The sequence below is a fragment of the Pleurodeles waltl genome, chromosome 1_2 (assembly GCF_031143425.1).
Source record: "Pleurodeles waltl isolate 20211129_DDA chromosome 1_2, aPleWal1.hap1.20221129, whole genome shotgun sequence".
Lineage (NCBI taxonomy): Eukaryota > Metazoa > Chordata > Amphibia > Caudata > Salamandridae > Pleurodeles > Pleurodeles waltl.
Genome location: NC_090437.1, coordinates 1268491855 through 1268508418, shown reverse-complemented (window position 1 = coordinate 1268508418; position 16564 = coordinate 1268491855).

Below are 16564 nucleotides of genomic sequence, written 5' to 3'. Positions count from 1 at the left end.
ATAATTGAAAAAGGAGGTGATTAAAGCATCCTGTAAATACTGCAACCCGCTCTAATGGTATTTATAAGGTGAGGTATAACCTTTCTCCCCCTCCCCACCCAGCCGTCTTTCTGTGGCACCTGGAATAGGAGCCTAACTGTTATCTGTAGGCTTCCTGGCTCCCCCTTTTGTGAGATTCAGCAGTCAGACTGTTGTGCAGATATCTGTAGCCTTCAGGTCACATGTTTTAATCATAGGCAGAAAACAGTAGCTACACATGTATACTGTCTGTGTATCACAGATTTTATTTTAAGTGAGAAAGGTCCAGACAAAATGTAATAGATGAGTTGCCAAATGCATGTTGTTCAGTGTACTTTGTGTGTGTGTGTGTGTGTGTGTGTGCACATGCACATGCGTGTGGTGTTCTCATGTGTGCATATGTAACCATGCCACAATCTGCAATCATAGTGAGATTGCGTCATCCTAGCAGTTCATTGAAGGTGATAGCTCTACATCAGATGGTCCCTTGGGTTAAAAAGAGAAAACCTAAAAAACAAAATGTGAAACATGTAATCATAATGGTACACAACCTAAAAATCTAACCATACTATGCACTGTCACCAATATACACACTACGCACATCATCACATTTATTCACTCTTGCCTACTTAGCCATTTAACATAAATTTGGCACTGGTGATTGAACTGTTTTTTCAATAGCAAGCACACCTATTTACATATTTCTGCACCATTATTTGTCTCTTGGGGAATTTAGGGGGCACAGATGCATAAAGGAAAAAGTGGAGTACCATGACACAGAAATAATTTGGCAGGGTGGAGCATGGAACAGATATAAGATGCAGGAACAGATAACCTGTAGAGATATGGATGGTAGATTTTGTAGATGCAATCAAATAGGGAAGGAAAATTCATGTCTACATGCCTACATTAGGACTTTGCACTTACAACAATCTAGTCATATAGAAATTGCATTGAATTAGGCAAAGAAATCCACAATAGGGTGTTATGTCCAAACATTCTCCAGACATTCAAAAGAGAGTGGCAAATGTGGATTTCACAATGTGCTTCACTCTTCACGATTTTGGTACCATTTCTGTGCCACAGTTAATTCCTTCTACTTCCAATAAACTACTGCTAAAGTTCAGCCATTCAAGTTGCAAAGACTGTTGGAAATGGAAATTACCATTCTTTGCATGGTACCACCATAGACTTTTGACTTCATTGTTTTTGCTGGTTGTTGAACTATGTGTACATTTCCCTGATATCCATCTGTAAACTACCTGTGCTCCCTATTTCAACATGATGAAGTTGTTGTGCCTATACGTGACATATTTAACTTACCTATTGGTCCCTAGTTTATGGTGCCACTGTAAGTTAAATGTCATGGGAGTGCTGTAGCACTCATTGTGCCACTCACTATAGTGGCAATGTAAACAAGACTGCAGGCCTGGGTGTGAAGGTTTAAACATCAATGTCAACCTGTCAATATAACCCCTTTTCACAGGCCTAAACCCATATTTTAAATATTAGCAAGTCACCTCTGAGAGACGTTACATACCCATAAGGATGAGTGCATTGTATTTGAAAGTATTAAAGGTAATGGGTTAATGCTAGGAATGCCCTTACATTGAAAAAACCCTCAAAGCTATTTCTGGTGTAGAAGCGTTAGTTGTTCCATAGGAGAACCTTGGGATATAATGTTAAATCTGATATTTTCTATCTCTCCATATGAAGCAACTATGGAGTTCATTCTTGGACTTTTAAAAATATGTATTATAATATAAGTCCAATTAATTGGCCTGGTCAGATTTGTATTAAGTATTGTAAAACAGGTGCTGTAAGAAAGTTACCTGTTACCTCCTCAAAGCCTCTAGAAACCAGTTTTCATGAGCGTCCAGCTTTCATCAAGGAACCTTTATAGCTCCTCCAATGATGTATAAATTTGCTGCCAGAGATGAGACAAATGACTTGGGTGTGGGAAGGTGTTCTGTTTCTCTGGCAGGCTGACCATGTGGACTGTGCCAAAGAACTGAATTGATTTCAAAGGGCCCTACCTTCTCACAGGTAGATGTAAGTAACACCTGGGCCAATCCCCTTCCTATGTCCATCAGGCGAGCCAGGCATCAATCCCAGTGGGAGCTGCCTTTGAGTGACCACAGAGGAGTGGTTACTCATTTCTCTTGACACACATCTTGGGTAGGCACAGGTGAGGAGCTCTGCACAGGGGAGGAAAGGTTCTGCTGTGCTGGTTTTGGACAAAGAGGCGTACTTTGGGACTGTTGCTGTAAAACACAGAGGGAGTGCTCTAAAAGTGGGTAGGACCACGTCTCAAAACTTTTAACCCATTGGTAAGGGAGTGACTAGGAGTTTCCCCCACCCACAGGATGACACTATGAATAAATATGTCACCCAGAGGGCCCTCCTCAGATCACTTCTGGATGTGTGGAAGAGCAGAAGAGGACAGAGCCTTGAAGACCTGCTCTCCAGCTTGTACCTAGGACAAAAATAATTGGCTCCTGGTGTCATAAGGTTAAGCTCCTGACTGAGCTACAAGGAAACATAAGCGTCTACAGATCTTTCACTGAATTTCCAGTTGTGAAGTACAAATTGGACCTATCGTAGACCCTGCTGCTGGCTTCTGCTGGGGCGATTCTTGGCCCTCAGGTGTTGTCCTCAAGGTCTGGACCCTTGACTGCTGCCAAAGTGTTTTCTTCCTAACAAATATTGATGCCTCACTTAGAAACTTGTTGGCAAATCTTTGTTTTGAAATCTAACAGGGGACTGGGCCCAACTTGCCAAGCCGAGCTGATGAAGGTGTGTTGCCTCTGGGTGAAAGATTCAGATTCCTTCTGATGCATTCTTCTCCACCTCAGCCAATTTGATTTAACAGGGCCTCACAAAGAAGGTACCTGGCATTTTAGAGTCCTCTTTGGCTACAGCATACTGCCTAGCCCTGCTGGAAGAATGTGAGCTCCAAAAAGTGACTAAGAGTCTGGGTCAATTATGTGCAGAGGCCTGTAGTTCCACTAAAGGGAAAGAGTAAGTTACTCCATCCCCCTAGTGAAGGAACCGGCCTCTACATTTCTTTGTGATTGCCAAGCAAGAGGTGTGGCTGCAAGTCCTGCTAAAGCATTTAGCTGTCTGGTACAGGGCTGCATCATATAACACAGCCATGCACCAAATATTGTTCTATTTAAAAAAAAAAAAAACCAAAACAGGATTTTCTTATTAAAGATAAAAAGTGTAATGCTCCCCTTGCCATGGGTGTCATCTCCTATGGCAAGGGGAGCATTGTTACCAGGGATTTACCTAGTGGTGATGGATCGTAAAAAAAAATGGCTATGTGTACACCTATCCTAATAGGGTGGGTAAACATATAGCCATTTATCCAACACAGCCCTTACTCTGTTGGGCTGTTGGAGATGTTCGGCTATGGTGGTGACGGTCACCATCATAGCCAAACCTATGGTTTAACTCATGTGAGAGATACATTGCAATGCAATGGAACATACATACCAACAACATATAAATTAGCCCCTAAGTCAAAAAGGAGAAATATCCAGCAGGCAAACAGCAAAACAGGTTTCCAGCTGGCAAGAGACTGCCTCTGGGTGGAAAATCCAAAATGTTCCCGCTCAGAGCTTTCCTGCTAAAAGTCAATGGCTTCACTGAGATCTCATCAAGCAGCTATCCAATTCACAAGCAATGTCACGCGTTACCTTACTGACGTTACTAGTCGTTTTGGAGCACAGTATTATATAGTCTTAGCGGGATATATATAAAATTATTTTTCTGACACTACAATTTTTGTCACTTGTTAGTTTTCTGGCAGTACTAGGCATTTTACTCGTGCAACCCCACATTTCATAACTTTTGTCAGGGGCGGCATTCGGTTTTGGTTTGACTTCCCCTCAGGAATTTTTCTTCTTTTACTTTCGTATAACCATGTTCTCTTATATTCTTTCTTAGAACTCTACACATGGACTTACCATGGTCCTTTTTGATTGGCTATCTCTCACTTAATTTGGACGCCCTTTTCCAGTATGGCACATTAACACCAGCATTAAATAGTTACAGGTATTTTTAATATTTGGATATTTTTGCATCCCATTATTCTCAGTTTGGAACGGTTTTTCATGTTTAACATGGTTTACTCTAGTTCACTTTGTTTTCCCCCCATCTTTTTAGACAACTCAGATGTTTTGGACTGTACTACCACTTCTGAGATCTTTAAGACTTACCTTGTTGTTACCAATACATCAGATTAGGTATGTTCTGAGAACATTGGTCTCCTCAATTGCCTGACTTTTGGTTCTTACTTGTGTCTAAACCTTTTTGCTATTTTCCTTAGTTTCATCACTTGACTTTCAGTCACCTTAACTGAGCTCTCTTCCATGTCACTACACTTGGTTACTCCTATTTCCCATGCCACTCAACTCGGGGAAAACTTGCAAAACTTTCACCACTGTAGACTTGGGTGTTTTTAGGTACACACAGGTGTTTATTTTCTGGAATTTCTTAGCCATGTCCATGGTTCATATATTTGCTTGCCTGACTTCTTTGATTTTGTCACCACGCGCACTAATCATTGTACACGATGACATCCGTTTGTCACATATACTTGTTTTGATGTTTGTAAATTTTCCATTGAATCATCAAGTATATATATATATATGTTTCTCTACAGCCTTGAAAAAGTCACCAGTGTGACGAAACACGTGTTGGCTGTGTTTGGAATGATGTTCTTTGCTTATCGAATACAACTTCGCCCACAATAAAGGAACTCACTTCACAAGACAAGATTCGAATACCGATGTGCCTGATTTCTTCATTTACCTTTACTTAACCTAACATTACGAAATGTTATGACTCTTCTGTTCTACTATTGCGCATTGTGTGCTGTGATCTGTTTTTGTTTACTATTACTTGTGTATATTTTTTACACAGTGTCTGTGTCCAGGGGTAGTAGGGCACTTTGATCACTTGCACCATACTTTGTTCCCCAAATATTCTACATTACTGTACATTCCCCTTTGAGTGCGGCCAATTTCACCCTTACTAACCGTTATATCCAATAGCATGGAGCCCACTTAAGGCACAGCCTTCTGCTTTGCCCTCTAAGGATTTTTTTACTTACATCCAGAGACTAAGGGCCTGATTTAGATATTGAAGGACAGGAAATCCATCACTTTTGTGATGGAGTAACCCGTCCGCCAATAACTAAATCAGGTCCTAAGTCCGAAGGTAAAACCTTTCACTGTGATTGACCTGGTCCCAGGTCCCTGTATCCGTTATGTACAGCATGCGGTCAGCCTGAAACCTTACCCTTATTCCATTAAGCACAACCAATTGACAGTGTTTAGTTCTTAACTAATTTTGGTACTATTTTGAACCTTAAGCTTTAAAAATGAATTACTCGGGTTTTATGCATTTAATTTTCTGGTGTCATTTTATGTATTAAATGTTACTTTATTAGTCTAAGTTGGTTTAATTTTGTGACTTCAGTCATTCACTCTGACAAGGATTGTGGTATTAAATTTGACATGGGTACTCACCCCCCAACTCATTTCTCAATTTCTCATATTGGTTCCCCTGTAGCTGTCTGCTATGTCCACCAACTCTTGTGACACTACAACATAGGGCTATAGGAAGGTTTTCATTAACTTTCTCCAAAGTTACCTCGGATGGGGGTAAATAAATTTACTGATCCAGGATGTGTCTGGATGGAATGACATTATAAAAAAAGAACTGTTTCACATATTACATCTAACTAACATTCTCAATCAGTAATTATCTAGTCATTGAAGGTGTGTCATCATCAATATATCTCTGACTTCTATTGAGTGAACAAAAGGGGTAGTTACAGTCATTCACAAAATAATTATTCACTATAAACCTCTGAAAACAACCTAACTTTAAACCTTGTATTGTCTTTCCACTGAAGTTAAAACAATGGATCCTAAGCCTACAGTAATACGCACTGTCTATGATCCTCTGGAACTTGTAATACGGTGGACGGGATATCTGTCACATTTGGGTCAGAGTAATCCCCTCTGCCAAGGTCGTAATCAGACCCAAAATGCCTTCTGATTTTGCAGCATCACAACAACATTCCATTTTCAAACTTGCTTAGTCACATAAAACGTCTTAACCGTATGCCTAGCACTGTTAAACAGGGAAACCCCTGGGCTTCCCCCAGGTCAAGAATCTATTTACATTTTGAGAGAAGAAATACTCCATCACAAATGTCCTGGATGCCTTGTCCACCACTGCAAGGTTATTATAGCCTATGGCGCGTGTAATATGGCGGAGAGGATATCTGATATGTTTTACCTGAGTATACCAACCGCATAAATTCATCACATCAATATTAATTCAACGACAAAGATTTCACAACACCAAAATCAGACTCTTTTGAAAGTGAAACCCTTCATTTCAGCCCAAGACTTCAAGACTATAGTGCAATTCAAAGTACTCACAAAACACCACCACAGAAATGCAATCTTGACAGACATTTTCCGTAACCTACCTATCTTTTCTGAAAGCAACACTTAGCAGCCTGGTATCAGGCACCAACAAACATGATCACATATCAAGTTCTAAAAATGATGGGTTGATGAAAAAAGGGATAGAAGGATGGAGCGTTAAAAAAGGGTGGGTGAAATGGGATATGAGTGAAAGGATGTGTAGGTGGGGGAAAGGATGTGTAGGTGGGTGATAAGAGATGCATGGGTGAGTGAAAGGCTGGATAAAAGGGTGTATGGGTGAAAGAATGCCTAGGTGGGTGAAGGATTGATGGGTAAAAAGATGCTCAGGTGGCTTAATGGATGGGTGAAAAAATGCATGGGTAAATGGATGGATAGGTGAAAGAATGATTGAAAGGGTGTATGGATGGATGGATGGACTGATGGTGGATATATGGATTGCTGGGGGACAATGGTCAATGACTGGATGAGAGAAGGTAAAGCTTAAATGGTGGGTATCAAAGGGTAGATAGAACAATGAAATGATGAATGGATAATTGTTTGGCTGAAAAAACAAGGTTGCTCTTCTGGAGAGAAATGTGGTCACTTACTTACTTGCTTTGCTTTGTTAATCCAAACTTTGGTTCAAAGTGGGGGATATTTTATTTTCTGGCTACTCACTTAACTCACTGTATTTGTTAAGCAAGGCAGATATATATCCTCCCCCATCATCATTCATCACCTCCCTGTCCATGGCATTTAGGGGGTCATTATTACCCTGGTGGACAGCGGTAATTTGGGGAAAAGTACTGCCAACAGGCTGGCGGTACCTTTCCCCAAATTATGACATTGGCAGTTTGTCTCAAGCCAAACCGCCAATCTACTACTCCGTCCACCAGGGTGGTAACAGCCACTGGGCTGGAGACTTCGTTCTCCAGCCAGGCAGCTGTCACAATCCCACCCTCGGGATTATGACCCCGCCTACCACCATGGTTTTCGTGGAAAACCTACCGCCACGAAAATCATGTTGGTAGGCACTATCAGTGGCAGGGAATTCATTCTCCCCAGATTCCTCCCCCCGCCCTCCCCCTCAGGTCTCCCCCGGACATCATCACACCCACACGTGCACAGATACACACTTTCACCCACACACTGCAACACACAGTAACACACATTGTCGCCTACAGGCATTCACAACACACAACATACATGTACACTCACATTCAGTCATTCATGCATGCATTCCACGTGACTCACACCCGCATGCACGCCTACAAAAACAGACACACACACCCCCCCACACACAACACCCCCACACATGCACACAACACCTCCCACGCCCTCTCCTGTCAGAGAACCTGACTTACCTGCAGGGGGTCCTCCGGCAGGAGACAGGACGCGGCGCTGCTCACAGCAGCAGCGTCCGCCAGCAAAACGCCGCCAGGCCGTACCGCCGTCCACCGCCATGACCGTCGCCGGAATTCTGCCAGCCTTCTGGCGGTATTCCGTCTACAGTCATAATGCGGTTGGCGGCTGTATGTTGGCGGCTTCGACGTGGCGGTAGGCGTTATTTGCCACCAATGTCATATGACCTAACTGTTGCATGGTTTGATTCAGCAGTACATGTTGGCTGTGCAATGTGTGTCTGCTTCAGGTAATGCAGCATTTACAAAGTTTTCAAAGCATTTCAAACCAAAAACAAGGTGTGTGTCCCTTCCCTCTCAGTGTCTGCTCAGTGACCTCCTAGTACCTCACTCCTTTATTCGTTCCTAAGTTCTGTCCCAGCCTACCAAAACACTTAAAAATCCATTCTTGTCATGTGCTATATTTTTCCTGACAAGTGATTTATATATTTAATAGATTTCATAATAGATTCATGACTGTTCAATTTTTTCCCTTTCAACATTTGTCAACTACGATGACTGGCTAAGCCAAAGCTTAGGCACATGATGATGATCATTGACATCCCACTATTCTATAGCAAGACTTCTACCTACCCGGAATAATCCCTCTGACTTACCCTGCAGTACAGTACGTTTTCATTACTGTCAAGCAAATGCATTTTGTGGAAATAATGTGTGGTGGAGGGCGAGACTAGGGAGAAATGTGGGACTAAGTGCCTGATTTTGAGTTTTGCAGATGGGATACTTTATGATGAACCCATCTACCAAATGCAATCCATATAGTCCATTGCTTTCCCTGTACTGCAGTGCATCGTTTTTCCCATTGTCTACTTATGGCAGAGAGGATATGCCCATTTTACATGTGACATGTGTGAGGTACTATCATTATTATTCTTCCGCCTCTTTGGAGTGAGGGTAGAATGGAAAGGCATTTGGGGAAGAATAGGGCCATTGGAATTAAAATAATTAAAGGAAGATAATTTTCTATTACAGCTGCCCCAGCTGCAGACTGCAGGGAGGTTAAAGTACCTAGTGTGCTAGCTATCATGCCTCCATTAATTTAGCACAATAAGAGTACCTGTATTCCATAGTGCACATTGCCTTGCTCATTAATGAGAGGTAATTTATTTTTATTTCCATATAAATTGTCAATTTTGTTTTATTTTACCAGGAAATTCTTTAATCTGGTGGGCTGTTCTTCTACCTTAATTTCTTAATTTGTTTCAGGCAGTCAGTGCTTTTATGTGAGGCATGTGTGGGCAGAAAAATGGCCCTGTGACTCGTAATCAGTCACATCAAACTCCAATGGCCCTAGGGGACCAGTAATGTACTACTATAGTGATACTATAATTTTAAACAAGTGTTTGCACAGAGCACTGTTTACAATTTGTCTTTTTTTTCTTTCTTGATATAGCTACTCTTGCTTGTCAACCTACAACCCAGGAGATGGCAATCCTGCTACTGAGGCAGATGTTGGAAGCAGTCTGTTTAGAATACCAACCACTAGTGGCTGTACAGGAGGAGGAGAATGAGGCAGCTGCCTTAACCCTGGGCCACAGTTCCTCCAGCCAGCTGCCAGTGCCTCTAGTCTCCGAGAGGGAACCACATCACCAGTGCCGCTGCCTGATGGCAGCCTCTCATCCACGTTAAACCCCTGCTTCCCCCTTCTCGTTTAGACAGCATTTTCCAGTGCCGAGTCCCGCAGCATCTGGAGCACCTGATTTTACTTTATTTACTTTATTGCAGTTTGTTTTTTGTTTTACTTGTACTTTGGGCTCTTGTGTTTCTTGCCAGTCTATTTTTTTATCTGCTTGCTTACCAAAGTGTATGTATACCAGTTAATTATAGTTAGTTTAGATATACCCATGTCACAATACCCTCTAACTATATTATTGACTATTAGTGGGGTAGGGTATGCTGCCATTGCCTGTATTACCTACAACAACCTATATAAACAAAGAAGGAGAGTCAAATCTTCAACAGAAGTTAGTTACTTACCAACTAAACTAGTTCATGTCACTCCTTAATTCTCGTCCATGAATGTATAAAGTGATGGCAGCTACGTCTCTTTTTCTTCCAAACTTCACAGCAGGGTTTTCCAAGGAGCCTTCTTAATGGTGATGGTAGCAGTAGCAGGTTAGTATGCTAAAAGGGAAGGCATCACAACAAGCAAGGTCCCATTCCCACCTTCTTGAGATCCAACTGTAGGATTAATCAAAACAATTATCAATCACAGGCAACTAAATTGAAAGAAAAACACAGAATGGTGGGTATATATTTATATCACACCTTTGGAGAAAATGAGACCAGACTACTTCCACCATGCCACACCCAAAAAAGAATACCTGATGTTATGACAAAAGACAAAAACTGGCAATAGTAACTCATTCTGAGCAATGGGGAGCTATTTAATTAATACTAAAGTTATGAAATTCTCGAGTAGGGAGAAGTAGACTCAGGAGTGGAGTTGACAAACTTAAGCGAGAATGATGATGTTGATGAATATTGTTCTCGATCTAAATCTCTTTTTTGCGCGGTGGGTAAGTGGGGCTGGTGTGGGCTATTGCTCAGATAATAAAAGATCGCACAGGTAGTTGGTGTCATTCTCACAAGATCCGCCCCACCAAGTGTGCCATCCATTTATAGGGAAAATTAAGTCACCTGAGTAAATTCTACAGCCTGGGGAAGAGGGCTAAGGGTTTAATAAATGGATGGGAAAAGGGATTTGGTGAAAGGTGTGGCAAAGAAAAACACTATACAACAACAATATTCATCAGGGTTGCGATGAGCAACACATCAACACCAATTTGTTGTGAAATGAAATGACAAAATTAGTATGATAAAGCTCCATTAAATACATTGCAAACAGTCATGCAGCCCCAGTTACCCAAGTGATTATCAGATATCTCAATGTTCTGTCATCTAGGTTTGAAAAATACAAATTACAGAGCAGTGAAGTGAACCCACCCAGTTCTAAAAATTATGATTTTTAATAGAAAAATTATACTGTATTGCCAAATTGCTCTGTGTATCTGATTTCTTCTTGGAGTGTCTGCCACTCTTGGGTGCCTGCTGAACCGGTTCGGAAGGTAAGCAGGAATGTTGAGCTTTCACGCTTGTTTCAGGAGAGGAGAAGACCTGTGGATTGTAAAACAGAAACTGTATTATAGAGTCAAGGACAAGAAAAGAAGGTAAGCTTCTCCAGGAGTGTACAAAGAAGACTCAGAGGCAGAGCAAAAACAAAAGAGGGGTTTTATGTTTGAGCCAGCAGTGCAGCATACACACTCAGCAGCACTTCCCAAATCAACACATCTCTCGCCAGTCCACAAAGCTGAGTACTTGGCCTCAAAGTCATCATCAGAATGCTTTCCCTTTAAAGATGATAACTTCCTTCTTCTGGCTGATAAGGTAGTCCCATCCTGAGTCCCTCCATCCTCTTCCTGGCTCCAAGTAACCCTGTCTCTCTCCCAACCCAAGCAAGATAGACCTCTAGTGCAATGCTGTTGAAGAACAAGTAGATTTGTGTTTGTTAACTAAAGAGACTGGTCTGGTTCCTGAAGAGCCCGGAAAAAGGAGTGGACCCTGCAGTTAAATTTCATTAAGTTTGACAGGGCCAATCAGAAAACTGATCACCCATCAGGCCCCAAACATTTCAAATCATTGACATCAAGCTTACTAATTAGTTTAACATGCTCCCTCACTGTCTGCCCCACATAAGTCATCAATCTTACAATCAGTAATATATCATCACTCATTGGTGCAATAGCGACCTCTTCCAATCCAAGCATGGTGGTAGATACACAAGTGTAACCCCTCTTTGATGCAAGCAACACATTTGAATTTGGCAGTCTTGTTAATCATTTATGTTCTGGGTCATCCCTGCTAGTCAGGCATTGTCTCCAGTGTCCAAAGTGAATAGGGAAACTTCTTCACTGCACACTGACCCAACTCCAATCCGGCCATATATGTGCCTAAAAAGCGGTAGGTCAGCAATTTTCTACCAGCTACATCGTTTTTTTTCCTATTTTTTGCAAAGAAAGAAGTTTGCAACTACTCAGTCAGGGAAGTAGAGTTTGTTTGAAACTCAGGTCATTCACCCAGAAGTTGGTCAATTAACACACTTGAGTCTGACTAATCATCGTCCTCCTGATCCTGTGATATTTCCTGGCCCTGATTTAGAGTTTGTTGAACTGGTTATTCTGTCACACACATGACGGATGTCCAATCAGCCGTATTGCAATTTCCATAGGATGTAATGGAATCATAATACGGTTAACAGGATATCCATCACATTTGTGACTGGTTGTCCCCATTCACCAAACTCTAAATCAGGTCCTATGTTTTCTTTTTGAGAAGGTTCTGCACAACCAGGTTGATGCAATGCACCAAACAGAGGACCCTGAAATACCCATTGCCTTAACTATATTACTGCCATTGTCCGTGGCAACAAATCAAATTCTGAGACCTCTGGGTTGCAGCCATTGACACACCTTGCTGTTAAAGTCTTCCAAGATGTTTGCAACTGTATGGGATTTCTTCATGGCAAACATGGCTACTGCTGCATGCTGCTGAATGCCATTAAGGGTATCTGCAGCACTGAGACTTGTTGATAGCTGTTACCTAACACCCACCAAAGAAATCTAGTGTGCAGTGAAACACATGTAATCACTTGTTTCACATGTGGTCCACGTGTCTGTCAGTGAAAAATAGGAGGTGGTAGACTCAATGTGCGTGTTGGGGCAGACACTGGATTCTGTGGTGTCTCCATCTTACTCTTGTGCCATTTTGAAGTTGCTGAGATGGGAGATGCTGATGCACTGCTGGGGATAGGTTTGCTTTGGCTAAAGATGTCACCCTCTTCTTCTTTATCTCCTACCACCCTGATTGCAGCAGATTCTCCGCTCTCCTCACCTTCACCACCACCACCAGCAGCAGTTTTTTTAAGGTGTTCCTCCCACCTGATTGCGTGATGTTTTTATATGGGTTGTTTAACTACCAGTACCATAATGTAAACCAGGCTTACCTCGTCTACACTCATGTGGTAAATGAATTACTATGCAATGTTATCCTCCTGCTTGATAATCATTAAAAAGTCCTAAACTGGGGAGTAGAACTTTCTTAGTGAACCAGTGCCAATGCCCGAAGAAGAACTGGAGGTAGGTGGGTGTGTCGTTGATTGCCTCTCTGTGGTGCATACTTCTACTGAGATAGGGGTTTATGCAGGTTTTAGTGGGGGTCTTACAGATATGGAAGCTTGTGCTGGCACCAGTGTCACATCCCTGGGAGCAGGTTGAACAGGAGGGGGTAATGCGGTCTCCTCTGGTCCATCTTCCATGACAATGATTGGCTTGTCATCCTCCTCATACCCTTCCATAGTTATAAGGCTTTCATAGACTGCTCTTTTCCCTTGCCACTCCTAGCATTTCTCTGACTCTGCTGGGGTTCAATCCATGTCCAGGTCAGCAGAAGGGATGCTTGGAGAAGAAGGTGGAGTACTTTCCCTTTTTCTTACTGTAGCTCTGGGAGCCAATGATTCTAAAAGAGGAGGTTTGTACTCAGCAGGAAGCTCAACTCCCTGTTTTGCTCGTACTTCAGGGTGATCTACTATTGTTGGCTGTGGTTAATGTCCACTTTGCTCAGTTTCCTGCAACCAATAGGTACTACTTTGTGAAAGGGACAAATCCAATTCAACGTCAATACTGATCAGCATCGCCATGATTGCAGTGGCTGCTTTGCAGACAGACATGGGCTTGGGCTTAGGTTGGGGTGGTGCTCTTGCTGCAGGACTTCTGCTCCCAGATTCCTCCTGGAGGCCGGTGTGGCAGGCATGAGTTTCTAGATAAAGGTTGTGGTTGGCATGCAAGTGGTGGTATGCGGCTTCTTCTCATTGGCCACTTTCTTGGCAGCAACTTTCCTTTGGGGCAACTTAAAGCTGTCAGCTGTCAGCGGCACTAAGCTGCACAAGTGGAAGAGATTTGTATCATGTGTTGTGTGTTCATATGTCTTTAATTAGCCACAAAATAACATTTAGTGAAACGTGGCATTGTAGCAGTTTTAATCAGTACAGACACAGACAATATAATTTATTGTGGTTGGTTACTTGAGTTATTATCCTAAAAAATTAACATATACAACCATTTTAAAGTGAAACCACACCACCATAACATAACATTTTCAATCAGAGTAACAACATCCAGATGTAACTCTTTGCTTTATGTGCATCTATTCTAAGGAAGACACCAGTGGCAGTCAGGGAGGTGCATGGGGAAATTCGCCTATGGCAGGCAAGTGGGTCAAGGGGGAAATGGAATCATCCTAAAAAAAATAATAATACTGGTGTGTGTGCAATGCACCTACTATGGCAGGCAGAGGGCCCAGGGGAAATGGAATAATACTTTAAAAACGTAGTGCTGCTGGGTGGCTTTGCACCTATTACACTCACGGGGTGTTTGGATAGAGACAAGATACAATAAGTAAATAAATAAATAAACAAATAAATAAATAAATAAATAAGTAAAATACATAAATAAATTCATAAAAAATATCTTTAAAAATAAAATAAAATAAACAAAATTAAAATAAAAATAAATGTAAAGAATAAAAGAAGAAAACAATAAAAAATGAAAATGTATTTTTGATGTACTATGGGGGTATGAGAAACCCGTGGGGGGACTCGGGGTGCAGGCGAAAAATGCAAACAAATGCATGTAATGTAAAGCACTGTTCATCATAATCATATTTAAAGTATACATATATTACAATGATCCTTAAGCATATTATTCAACGAATATCAGGGAAAAGTAAAACATGAACACTTTGAAAACAACAAAAAGCCCTAGCCCTCTCCTATAAATCTCCATAGAAATGTTTTTGAACACTGTTGTAAATAAAGGGTAGCTGCACAAAATGGCCACTGGCCACATGGTCAACCAACAACAGTGAGAAAGGATCCATGAAGAACAAGGAACACCTGCAATCCTATTGCAAAACACACTGGCTGGCTACACAAATGGATGCTGGTCACATGGTCAAACAACAACAGCTAGCAAGGGGGCATAGAAAATAAATAACACATGCAAGCCTATGGCATAAGTGCACTGGTTGGCTACCTAAAATGGCCAGCAGCCACACGATCAATCAATAAGCAAGGAGGCATAGAAAATGAACACATTCAGGCCTATGGACACCAGCTACACAAAATGGCCCCCTGCTCACATGGAACGGAGAACAAAGACAAATGGTGACCTATAGCAAACACACTCACACGCACACTGTCAAGACAAAGGAGGCATGGTAACACTAAAGAAAACACTTCTATTAATTCAGCAATGCCAAGCTCAAAACTTATCTGAGCTTTAAACATTTTACAACAACACACATCCTCCCATGACATCAAATATTACCCCGCCTATATGCCTTTTGCAAAAAAAAAGTGAAATACAAACAATAACCTACATCTTTAATTTAATCCAATGCCATCCCTGCCATAATTTATGTTTTTTAATTAAAAACACATATACCACAGAAACAGTCCTTTCATGCACTGATTACTACTACTGGGGCTATTGACTGGATTGCCCTTTGGCAGACTAGCCTACATAGTAAAATAAATATTGCAAATGCAACAAACATGGAGAAAATGTACTGAACAGTGCAACATTTTTCCTTTACAAAACATGAAAAATAAAATGCAAAAAAATAACTAGGCCCCTACTGAAACTCTAGGCCACCCATCACAATGACATTTCAAAATCAAATAAGAGTACACATAAAACTGGTTCATGCCCTATCAAACAAACAACACCCAAAAACAAGGGTCCTTAAATACAATGGCATATATGCAGCAGACAAAAAGAGTGATCCTTCCACCTGGAAATCCAAGTGAAAAGTGAGTGAGAGATGAACAAATCACTGGGAGGAACCTGCTGGTCAGGAACAGAACGTTTTAGGCCCATATTTATACTTTTTTGGCACCACATTTGCATCACATTTTGAGGCAAAAGCGGTGCAAACTTACAAAATACAATTGTATTTTGTAAGTTAGCGCAGCTTTTGCGTAAAAAAATGATGCAAATGCGGTGCACAAAAAGTATAAATAAGGGCCTTTGTCTCTGGGGCACTTCTTTTCCGATAAAAACAAAAGTAGAAAAAAGGCTTCTCACATTAAAAAACAATTTGAACAGTCAATTGGAATAGCATATCCACTCAAAAACATCTTTTCAACTGGCGTTAGAGAATCTGCTTGAGGTGCAGCAGCAGTTACTCACACTCGCCAGCAGCATAAATAGGTGCAGTCGCAGCCAGAATCTGTGCTAGCGGGCTCAAAATCTTGCACTCGCTCACAAGCAGCTTAAAAGTTTAGAGCATGATAATTAAAAAATAATTCCACCATGCCCCAGATGCCGGAATTTATCAGGGAGTATGGTTACACCCATAGCACGGAGTTCCTGAATTGTACCCACTCCATGAGCGGTGTGATTTTTTCCACCCACTCATAGCCACAAGACGGAATAAGCTAAACATTCCACAGTGGGACTTCAAACTACCTGGCCTGTAAATTTATCATTTTGAGAGGGTTCTAAAATCTCGGAAGTGTTGATTCTTTTAGTCTCAAAACCACTTGCCTCAAAAGGTTCCATACTCTGAAACAATCCTTGTCAGCCTATGTGCCCAAGATGTGGAACTCTGTTTCTCTAA